Here is an 11,916-nt window from a genome sequence, read left to right as displayed (position 1 = left end):
GAAATGGAAGCTGCTCTCCTAAGATCAATGTGAACACTCCCTTTTTCTTTTCTTTCTAATCTAGATCATTTATTCACATTGCAGTGCTTTGCTCTGTTAGCAAGACCAGCCTGGGGTGAGTCTGTCTGCAAGCTGCTGAGACTTTTGGGCCCCACTAACCCCTGGCTGGTGGGAAGCCCACTAACCCCTGGCTGGTGGGAAGCCTCTGCATGAGCTGGTGTGGGCTTCCCTGCACAGTGCTGCACCCTGCCTTCCGGCAGCGACCTTCCCAAGCCTTCCAGTTTTATAAAAATACTTGAATTCTCGGATAATTTCTATGATCCCTCTTTTGAAAATACTGAAGTGATTCCTCTGATTTTATACCAACCTTGTGGGGAGGTTTTTTCCCCAGTGTTGGTCTGTGCTTCAGCTAGTAAGTATGTGGCAGACTGCATATTCGGAGTACTCAAAAACGTTGTTTAGCGGATTCCATCAAGTTTCCTTGCATATAAGGTGCATAGAAACAAAGGCCTTAACCCAAAGACTAGCTGAAAAGTGTATCTTCTGAAAGCTGGTGGAAGTGGTCTTTCCTCAACTAATGGAGAGAAAACACATGCTCAGGAAACTGAAAATTCAGTATTAAAAGATGGCTCACATGCTTATTATTAACGAGCCTCGTGAATATGGGGGAAGAGGGGAGTGGGCAAGAGTCCAGGTAAGTAGTGAATTGAACAAGGTACCTCAATGGGCTGTATTCTGCTATTTCACATCTAGGAGGCACTGTCCATGCTGTCCATGTCTAAAACGCTGCCTACTGACCTGTGTAGGTCTTGTCACAGAAAGCCTCTGGTGCACCCAGGGTTTGACCATATGAAGGTACCTGAGCTGACTTTTGGAAACGTGGATTGCTTGCCTGCCCTGCAAGATTCATCATGGTGCCAATAGGATGGCTTTGACAAATGTACTTACAGACAACTCTATGCTTGAACTGTGGTGTCATTAGATCCTCAGAAACAGATGGAAGCTTTGCAGTTTATGCCAATGCTGAAATTTGGTCCTCTGAAGTCCAAAACTTATACTGAAACTTTGGAGAAGTTGCTGATTATACCTTCTAGTAGCTCTTTCAGGGTAAGAGAGCAAGTGTTTTTAATGACTTTTGTTTCCATACAGCTAGAGATAGCATTCTCCACTCTGGATTAATGACCTACGAAATCCCGAGTTTAAATACAAAGGTCACTTGTAATGTACAGGAGGGCAGAAAAGAGTCAGCTCTCCCTTAATGATTCTACTGTTTTTTTCATTCCTTTGACCTCAAACAACCAAAAGGGTTTTTCTTTGAAAAACCTTTTTCTTCCAATGATGAGACTCTGTATGTTGAGTTTCAGCTGTGATTGAATTTGTGCTACAGCGAAGATATAAACCCTTGAAAATAGGATTTATAATGGAAATTCCAAGTGCAATCTTAACTGTAACAGCCAGCTTGATACCACAATAGTACTATTAACATTCTTCAAACCCAATGGTTAGGATGAGTCATATTGATCTAATTCTTTACATAACCCTTTTTCTTTCTGTGGCACAGGCCTAGTCTTGTAATTTCTAGTCATATGGCAATGGATATGCTCATTAAATTTTGGGGAACAGAGCTGATATCAGTCCTATAGAAATAAACAGTGTTTCCAGCAATCAAGCAGGGACATACCTTGTACACTTTTAAAGGTCAAGTTCTGGGCAACTTTCACTAGTCTGAGTTATTAACTTGATATTGCACTTGTTATTTGTACAATGTCTATGCAACCTTCAAGTTCTGGCCTTCAGTGAGTAGATAATCATATAACATTTAAAAATATAACAATAAATAATAAGTTTCAGGAAGCTGTGAGAGTGATGATAGGAGAATTTTAACTTTTCCTGGTTTCTACCTATTCTTTGTAGAAGACAGATGAATTGTCATCATTTTCTGCCCCTGTGATGAATACCACATGCACTGTCCTCAGTGATGCTGTGTTGCTATAAGTGCATAAGGTGATCCTAAAAAGGGAAGGCAACTACTGGAGATGATAACAATGCTGATGAAGTCACCTTGCTTGTCCTGGCCCCTGCAGCAGAAGATCTGGATGACCTTGTCTGGCCAGAATGTAAAAATTCTGATTTGTGAGAATTATGAAGGTTTTGCAAGTTGTGTGAATTTAGCAATTGAACAGAACTTAGATTTGGTGTAAAAAGGGGGAAAGACAGCATCTGAAACAGCTCACAGTTTGGGAGGAGAAGGACAAAAGTGACCATGTGTTCTAGACCAGAGCTGGTGGGTCAAGGTAGGGCTTGAGGCCCTTGTCTCTTCCCTGCCTCTGCTGCCTCGTGCCAAGGACAGAATGAAACATTTAACTGCATGCGTGCAGTAGAACTAATTGCTCAGCTGATATTAAGAGACTGTCTGGGGCTGTTAGGTCTGCTCTCCTTGCCCCACCCATGAGCAGAGGGTGAAGGGAAAAAGGAGGTGCCAATGGTAGGCCAAGCTGTCAGCAGCAGAGCAAAAAGAACAGGGGATCTGGACTTCCCTCTCCAAAGAAACAGTGATTTATGGAGACTTGCTACTGCAAACATAAACAGATGAGGGTGTAGAGGAAATTTGGTAGTATAGGCCTACAGTTCAGTCCTGCTATATCATAGTCAGGTCTCCCCATTACCTTTTATCACCTTTTCCTAGGTAGCAAGAGACTTCTTGCAGCCCATTCTGCCTTATTGTGCCTTTAATCAATTAATACAAGTGAAGCCTCCTGATAATTACATCTGCTGCTGAGCACAACTGAGCTTTTCATCCCATCCATGAGCTCACAAGAACCTGTGCCTGCATGTGCCTTGGAAATGCAAATGTAAGTCACACTTCAGGCATGCTGAAAGCTGACAGCATGCTGCATTCATATCATATTATCACAGAATCATAGAATGATTTGGGTTGGAAAGGACCTTAAGATCATCTTGTTCCAACCCTCCTGCCATGGGCAGGGATGCCTCACCCTAGACCATGTATCTCAGTTAACTGTGGAAGCAGTGTCTGTCCTCAGCAAGATTTGACTGCTTCTCTTTAGGCCCTTAGTTTCCACAGACTCTTTCTGATAGATCAGTAAAAATAAGCAAGCAAAACAAGCCTCTAGTGAGTAGGGTTGTGTTTTCTTTGATGGGATCCTCTGCTGTAAATTTTTAGGGGTCTGAAAATTGGAGAAGGTTGAAAGCCATTAGATCACTTCTGTAAATAGCCAGAGAATGAAATGTTCATATTCTTTCTGCCTCTTCAAAACAGAGGTGTAACTGGTGTTTCAGCCCCTTTTGGAATTGAATTTCTCTTGACATAATCAATTGGGAAATTTTCATTTCTTCCTTTAATAGGTCATATTATCATAATTTAAATTAGTATTCTCCCATGGTTTAAATATATGTCCAAATTTATCCTGTGATCTTTTCAGCAATTTTATCATATCTGGAGTGTCAAACTCTGGGGAAAAGAGGATCACTAGCACTAAAATTTGATTGATACAGTAAAATTGCCACTTGAATTTCTATTATGTTCTGGTTTTACGTGGTCCTGAGTACACATTATTAGCTGATCTTTGTTTAAGCTGGGACTCTGTGGGTGTATATACAGTTGCTTTTGAAATGGTAAGCATGAGAAAAAACTTTACGGTTTACTTAACAGTACATCTTTCAGACTTGGATTGGCTTGTGATGTTGCTATGACTTGGCAAATAAAGAGTCACAATTGAGAAAAAGTGCTTTTACATACTTTTGGAAAATGTTTGGAAAGTGTAAGATTAATGAAGATTTGAAAATCATATTTTAATGTTCTTGGATAGTTTAGGAAAGGCTTAAGCCCTCCCAAACAAGCCTTCTCCATTTCCTAGGGGGACAAAATCTCTGCAGCTATCCTACCCACCACTGTTTTCCTTGTCCCACATCTGTGATACATTTTGAACCTCATGGTTGCTCTTAGACAAACTCAGGAGAGGGAGAGGCACCTCACGGGCCTCTGAAAAGCTCTGTGGATATGGAGGAGTCTTAAGCCAGGGCACACCAGATGAGATGTGGGCCAGGGGTAGATGTCAGTATCCCATGGGATGGTGGGTGGCACATGGGCTCTGTGTAGGAGGAGAGATGTGGCTGCTGTGCATGGGGAAAGGACCTTGTGAACCAAAGCAAGGCACACTGGGACTGGTCTCACACAGGTGATTAGGAAGACACAGAGGTCTCTGTTGCAGGTGGTGTCAGATCAGCCTCTGGCAGAGACCACTGACTCCTGCTTGTTTCACATCTGCTGGTCTTCTGATTGAACTGGACCAATGAAGAATAAAACAAACCTGCCTGTAGGAGGCCTTGCCTGGCTGGCTGTAGTTTTTGAACAGATAGGGTATTTTGGCTGTGTTGAGACTATGAATGCCTTTTTCTTAGAAGGAAAACAACAAGTAAAAAGTTTAACTATCGATTTCTGAGGATTAAAAGAGTGTACATGAACATTAAAATTGCATAAGCAAAGCCTTCAGTGGGAGGGCAACCAGAAAACTTCAGTGAATGGAAGGACTACATACTTCGCCTTTACCCTCTCCCCATGAGGGCTTTGTGACATGAGCTTATGCAGATTCCCAAGTGTTGGTGTATTCACTACACATTATAGAATCATAGAATGGTATATCCATAAATGATTTATTTTGGCTTACCGCTGTGGTGCAGCCATAGGAGCTGTCACGTATTTGGGAGGAAAAGGTACTTTGCTGTCTTTGTGATGAAGTCCGTATGAGTGGAGGTAGGGCTTAGGTCCAGAGCAGGCATGTTTCGCTGCATGTATTTGTTGTTTGGCAGATGCTCTAGTCATCTGGAGACAGTGTTAGGTTTTTGGAGAGCCACACTCTGGATGAACTGCTGTTTGGTCCTTTCTCAGAAGCCATCTTTCTGAGTCAAGTTTTATGCAGGCAAGCTGCCTTTTGGCATCAGTCCCCTAGAGCCCACCATAGCGTTGGGAGTCACTTTGCAAGGGTGCAGAGAAGGAGCAATGGTGATTTCTTTTCCTTTCCCCAGTGACTCTGTGTCCCCTTCCCTGGCTCCTCTTTGCCTGTGACTGTCACAGTGATGGCACCAGAGTTACTGCTGCTTATGCTTTCTCATATATCTTCCTTCAAGATTCTTGATTATAGGTACTTAAATATAATTACTGTGGATTTTATAGCACTCTGGGACAAGATAAAGGAAAATGAAAAACAGTGAGGCAAATGGGTTTTCCTCTTCTGTTCAGGGAAGACTTTAAGGTATTTTTTTAAGGATAATTTATGAAAACCCTGATCAGATTATGCAACTGTTCCTTTCTATCTCAGCATCATCCTCATGAGAGTATTACCAGCATAGCTTGCCAATAAATTTCTGAAGATCTCTTAATAGTATTAGTCTCTCTGCATCCAGGGAAATGTTTTCTGAAGTCAGTCAGTTCCTGGTTTTCCTTATGGAACTTCTGTTATTAATTTCAGGTGGCTTCTCTGAATTATCTAAATTATAGCATACTCTCACACTATTCTGCTAAACATCTCTGGCTACTTTCAGCTTGCTATTACTACTTTTTCATAGTTTTCAGCTTTAATAAGTTCAGCTGGAAATCACCTGACTGAACTGCCGTTTGCTTGCTGAAAATTTTACCATGTAAGATTTAAAATGGTGTCCTGGGTTCAGCAGTAGCAGTCATTTTTTCACCTTCTTGGTAGCTGGTGCAGTGCTGTGTTTTTGACTTTCAGCCTGGGAATGGTGGTGATAGCACCGATGTTTTTAGTTACTGCTCAAATGTTTGGTTTGGCCACGGACTTTGTGAGCCTCATGCTCTGCCAGGGAGGTGGGAAAGCCAGGAGGAAGCAGAGACAGGATACCTGACCCAAGCTAGCCAAAGGGGTATTCCATACCACAGCACGTCATGCCCAGGATGTAACTGAGAGTTACCTGGAAGGACTAGGGGACTGCGGGGCTGGACGAGGTATCGGTTGGTGCTTGGTCGGGCTGGGGGGGGGGGTCAAGTTATCGGTCAGTGGGTGGTGAGGTGTTGTATTCTCTTCCTTTGTTATTTCCCTTATCATTGTTATTACTGGTGGTAGCAGTAGTGGTTTGTGTTATACCTTAGTTACTGAACTGTTCTTATCTCAACCCGTGGGAGTTGCATTCTTTTCGGTTCTCCTCTCTGTCCCTCTGGGAGTGGGGGGAGGGAAAGAAGGGGGGGAGTGAGAGAACGAGCTGCCTGACTGGTTTTAAACCATGACAAATGGCAATTTATATTATTGAAAAAAAAAGAAAAGGGAAGAGAAAAAAAAAATCACATACTCTTATCAACAGAGTCCTGACAATTTGCATGGAAGAAGAGGGAACGCATGGAGGGCTCCATGTGAATTTGCTATGACCTTTATGAGGACACTGAGTTGCACTCAACACTGGCTGAGATGAAAGGGAAACTCCCACTCGCTTAGCATGGACTGAATTGGGATCCTTTGGCACGTAACCCTTTCCTATATATGAAACACCAGAGAGAAAGGTGAGGGGGAAGATCTCAGCTGTATTGTGATCTTAAACCTCTTAGTTAAGATGGTTCGAGTGTGTTCTCGAGGAAATATTTATAAGTTATAAAAAGCAAATTTGATCATTTTTTTTGTGATTACCAGCCTCCTCAAATAATTTGCTCTGCAGTTGTCTCTGATTACCACCAAGTCAACTTATTTTTTTATTTATTTTAATGGGAAGCACCATTAATAATTAAGAAAAATGTGTTTCATTCCAAGAGAAGTCTTTTAGTGGGAGTTTAAGATAATTATTCAATGGTGCCTAAAAATACACCTACACCACATTAATCCTCGATCCTGTTTTTTGAGGTGATTAAACTCTTTCTGATGTGCATCCAGAAATAATCTCTGGAAACAGCCAAGAGACTCCAGGTGGCCAGCTGCTCCTCTGGCCTGAGCAAGTCACGACACATAGGAAGTGGCTTTGGCCAGGGAGAAACTGCTGTTCTGAAAAAGGAGTTACTGACATTATTATTAGATCAGCTGGGGCTGATCTAAACTCTGTATGCCTGCCTCCAGAGCAATCATCCTTACCATTGCCTAGTGATGACCCGTATTGACCATCTTGAAACAAAAGTGCCAGTGCACTGGAGGATATCAGCAGGGTGAAAAAGCTCTGCTTATGACAATCATGAAGGACAGTGATGTCTGCACAAATGAAAGTTTGGGTTGGCTGCGCTTCTGATGAGGAAATGAAAGAATGATCACAGCAGCCCAATAGGATGGTGGCTTCCCTTAGGAGTAAGGACTAGTTAAGGACTCTTCTTCCTGGTTGCTACAGGGGCCTGAAACTTCATTATCTTACAGGAAAACCAAATGGAGTTACCCTGCTCATGAAATAAAAAGAAGAGCAGTGAGAAGAAAAACCAGAAAAGGTAAGGCTGAGGTAGCTGGCACTGGAACTAAGATAAGTGACCTCTGCTTTGATGTTACAAGATACGACTGTGGCCAGGTGAACAAAAAAAAAAAAAGGTTATTCCTGCTTGTAACCCACACCTAGGTACAGGGCTGGTGTACAGTGCTACTTGAGTTGTTTTGGATGCCCAGTCCCAAGGAGGTTGCTGCTTGTGTTTGTCAGGAATGTGCCCTGAGCACAAAGGCAGCATATGAAGCAACAGTCCAGTTGTACTGAAAGCTGCTCATGTCCCAGAGGGGAAAACTGGTATCACACCAGAGGCTGCTGTAGGCTCTCACTGGAGCATCTTGAAGACCATGAAGGCCGTGAGTCCTGGTACAATGCTTACACAGTCCTTGCTGGGTGACAATCCTACAGTACACCTCCCATGGATGAAAAGAGAAAGCCTGTAATCAGTAATGTTAGATGCTGACAAAAGAACCAGAGAAACCAAAGGGAAACCTAACTCTTCTGCTTTTAATACATTATTTAGGAACCTTGAGATGTGTTGTCTCAGCCTGTGACGACTACTGAAAGCCTTGCTGAATTTTTCCACAGAACTGAATTAAATGAACTTGAATTTGCAGTGATATTGCAGCTTACTCCTCTATTGATGTGTCAATGTTACATGACTGTTTTTTAAAGGGTTCACAAATTTCTGGTACGCCAACGCAGAGCTGCAGAGAGTCCTGTTGTTTGCATGTCATGGCTAATGGGAGAGGCACCGAAAGCAACACCATCCACCCGGTGTGACACATGCCCCTGGAATGGCTCTGGGGCTTGCAGCATCGACCTTGCAGGGCTTTTGCAGCCAAAGCACATTCTCCCCTAAGAGACCAATTTGCTAGGTGGGATTGAAATAATTGTTTCAGGAATTTTATATACAATGGAAGGCTGCCTCATTTAATAGTCTTCTGTAATTAGGCTTCTGCCAAAATTGTCCAGATTTTCAGTCCAATGTGCAAGTAAAAACATGAGCAATGAAATATAAAAATTAACACTTGCAATGACATTTTTCAGGACAGAGTTAAAATTCATGTGGACTTGATCAGCTCCAAAGACAATAGCTAAGTTGTTGCCTGTGGGTATACAGAGCTCTGTTTTGTCAGTCAAGGGCAGAAGGGTTATATTTACCTTTTTAATGAATAATGTTCTTGTACTTGCTTTCTAATGTAGAATGTATATTGAAATTTCTTTCTGTCCCAGACCAATGTTGCTGTGTTGCACATCATTATATCAGCTTTCTGTCACAGTGAAACCCTGTCTATAGCCCTGAAGCTCTCTTGTGGCTATGGGATCATGGTAGTAATGCCAATGAAGTTATCGTCTGTGTCCGGAATGGAACAAGTCATGTTCCTTGCCTGCTTCCTTATGAGGCTACTTCTCATTTGGTGCAGCAGTGGAATCATGTCAGATGGAGCCAACATTTTTTTTTCATTAGGTAATTGATTATTTCAAAGAAATGTGTCCCTGGACTTTGTTCAGTGCAAACCTATAAGATAACTGATTTTTAGTATTAGGAAAAAATAGGTTAATGTGTAGGTCAACAAGTAAGTCTTCCTTTGCGTCTCATTCCTCCCACACCTCTGAACATGCTTTTGGAAATATGTTGTTGTGTTTTCTTTGTTGTTTCACATCTGTGCTTTGCCCTATGATGTGCTGCTTATGAACTGCCTTTGGATGTGGACGTGGTCAGAAGCCTGCTTTATTCTGTGTCTAAAGCAATGACCTGGCTTTCTCATTTGAGAATCTGCATTGATTCCCTAGCACGAGTTTATCACAGTTGAGTTAATAAGCACATTAATCAGACAATTTGTGCAAGTTGATGTGATACTGGTCTATCATTCCACATACATTCCTGTGGGAAGTTACCTTCCTTAGAGGAAAGGGGAAAAGAAAGAAGAAGGAAAGGAGAAAAAGGAACATCTTGGGTTTTCCAAGGTCCTGTCTGATGCACTGGTGATGGGCCACGTCAGGCAAAAGCTGTTCAGATCAACACCAGTCTCTGACAGTGGCCAGCAATGGTAAGAGCATAAGAAGAGGGCAGACATATACTGATACTTACCCTAACTCTCCAGCTCCAGCAGTCTGTAGCTGAGGGACTGTCTGAGCCAAAGATGTCACACTTTATATTAAAAAACCCTTGATGCATTTTTCTTCTGCACTTATTCAGTCACTTCTGAACCTTGCCATATTTCTAATTTCCATACTTTGCTGGTGGCAATGAGTGCTCAAACAGGACCACATGAGCAGTTTTCTCTGTTATAAAGAATAGGGTGATTTCTCTCATCTTCTTCTCTAATCTGCAGATATTTTGTGTTTTTCTCCCTGTGATCGAAATAATTTGTGGTTGTTAAAATCTCTTCTTATTCCTGCTTTTCCCTCTTCAGTGTACTGCTCTCAGGCTCAGAAATCTGCTCTGTTGTCAGGGGTTTTGCTTTTTCTCCCCCAACTTTTCTTTCTCTGATTCCTTGCCTGAGGCAGATTCACTGTGGATGCCATGTTCAGGCATAGCAAGAGGGAGAAGAAAGGCAGCAGTTAAAGAGGTCATTTTCCCCTCCATCTATTCTGTGTGCTTTCACCAAGCACAACCTGCAAGATCTTCCTTTTTCCCCCTCTCTGCCACACATGTGTATGGCAGATCCTTCTTGTGGAAAACATTTTCCTGTAGCACATGGTCAGGGACATCTCTGCCCTCACTTGGTTTTCAGGGCTTTCATGGGCCAGGGCAAAGTCAGGCCTGGGCCCAGAGAGCAGAGCTTTACAGAGGGATGCATGGAGGGCCTGGAGGCTCTGCTGTTAGAGTCTAAGTGAGACTGTTTTATGTGCAGAAGGTGGAAATGTGGAAAAAGACATTATTTACCCTTTGTCTTTTCTGTTTTTCTAACTAACGTCATCAAATGTAGTTGTCATGGTCTGTCTTCCACATATACAGCTTCCATGACATACAAGTATTTTATTTCTGGTGGGCTGCTGTCTCCCAAACCCTGCAGACACTGAGCTCATCACTGCCCTCAGCCTATACACCTCCCTCCAACTCAGCCCTGACCCTATGAGAAGAATAAAGCCCTCCTTTTCTGACAAGTATCTTCAGTCAAGTCCCTGAAATGAGACATCCCACTGCTCCACATCTTTTCTTCTCCTACCTGAAACACACACAGTGCTCAGGGCTGCCTGCATCTACTTCTTCCAGAGTCTGGAGAGGGAAGAGGGTAGAGCATCACTTAGGAAAACACCTGGAAGAGTCCCTTGGAAATTTGATTTCTTGTCTATCACTGGAAGAAGCCAGAAAGCTGCAGAGATATGATGTCTGGCAGCTGCAGATAGCATGCACAGAAGCAATGTGATTTGCCTGATTGCAGTAGCTGCCTCTTCACCCTGCACTTACAACTCTGTACCTCTTCCTGCACCATATCTGTCCCATAGCTGAGCCAGGCAGTGAGGGCTGACACCCTTCCCTCCCACAGGGTGCAATGCTCCATGGGGCTATGCATTTCTTGCAAGCCTCTGGTTGTCCTCAGCCATCACCGATTCCTGTTGCAGAGAAGAAAAACACCAAAAAGCTCAAATGTATAAAGTAAAAGATATTTCCCACCTTTAAATATATTGGCCTGCTTATAAAGCTAACAGCAGTCATTACATATACATAAAAAAGCACCATATGTTTAAAATACTTCATATTTATGTTAGCACAGTGGAGGAGCAGTCTCTGCCCTCCCATTATGAGGTGGGTGAGAAGACGGCAGTGGCGGCTGCCGCCCAGCAGCGAGACCAGCAGGTCCTTCTCAGCTCTAAATCGTCTGGGCACAAGCGGTCACATCTGTGTTGCTTGCTCACTGAAACTGTCTAGCTCTACATGAACATCAGAACCTCTCTGCTTTTCAAGTGACTAATGGTTCCCTAATGCTCGTGGCTGAGAGCAGCCCCACACAAAAGCCTGAGGATACAAGTAAAAAAGGAACACGGGAGGCTGGCAGCACACTGGCAGCTACTGGGCAGGCAGCTGACAGACAGTGCTGATGTATGGTCCTGCTGCCCACTGCATGCATTTAGTGAATTATTGCATGAATGATCGCAGCTATCCTAGAAGTCAGCAGATTTTGCAGGGTGCTTTAGTGCTTGGAAGCTCACAGGCTTCCTTCCTCACCATGGCTTCTGGTGGTGAGTGAGAAGGGAGGTGGGAAGGGGTTGTGTTACCAGTGTCAACACAGTGCATCCCCTTGGGGGCCATTCGGCTGCATGTGGGGAGCACCCCAGGTAAGGAGGGGAATCATGTGTGTTTGGGTACAAGCCTAAAGTCAGAGGCTATAGAATATTTTGGCTTTTCTCCTCCCTCCACATTTACAACCGGTTACCTCTGTGTAAGAGCATGTTTTCACTGGGAAGTGAAAAAGACACCTGGTGCTGAATGAGCTGAATGCACATACACGAAAAAGTGACATACTGGTGCTAAAGCAATGCCAA

The 11,916-nt window shown here is 43.2% G+C and overlaps 1 long non-coding RNA gene across 1 annotated transcript; it reads right to left on the bottom strand.

Moving 5' to 3' along the window:
• Positions 1-9,249: 9,249 nt before the first annotated feature.
• LOC133271768 (uncharacterized) lies at positions 9,250-11,626 on the bottom strand. Its single transcript, XR_009744245.1, has 3 exons — positions 11,127-11,626; positions 10,841-10,986; positions 9,250-9,780 (listed from the first exon to the last, which is right to left on the bottom strand). It is a non-coding gene; the product is annotated as an uncharacterized LOC133271768 (long non-coding RNA).
• Between the last annotated feature and the right edge of the window lie 290 nt (positions 11,627-11,916).

Source organism: Pezoporus flaviventris, unplaced genomic scaffold (assembly GCF_033815535.1).
Source record: "Pezoporus flaviventris isolate CSIRO_AGI_PZ_B2104156 unplaced genomic scaffold, CSIRO_AGI_Pfla_v1 ptg000025l, whole genome shotgun sequence".
Lineage (NCBI taxonomy): Eukaryota > Metazoa > Chordata > Aves > Psittaciformes > Psittacidae > Pezoporus > Pezoporus flaviventris.
The sequence above is the reverse complement of the archived record's forward strand: the minus strand, read 5'-3'. Positions and strand labels throughout refer to the sequence as shown.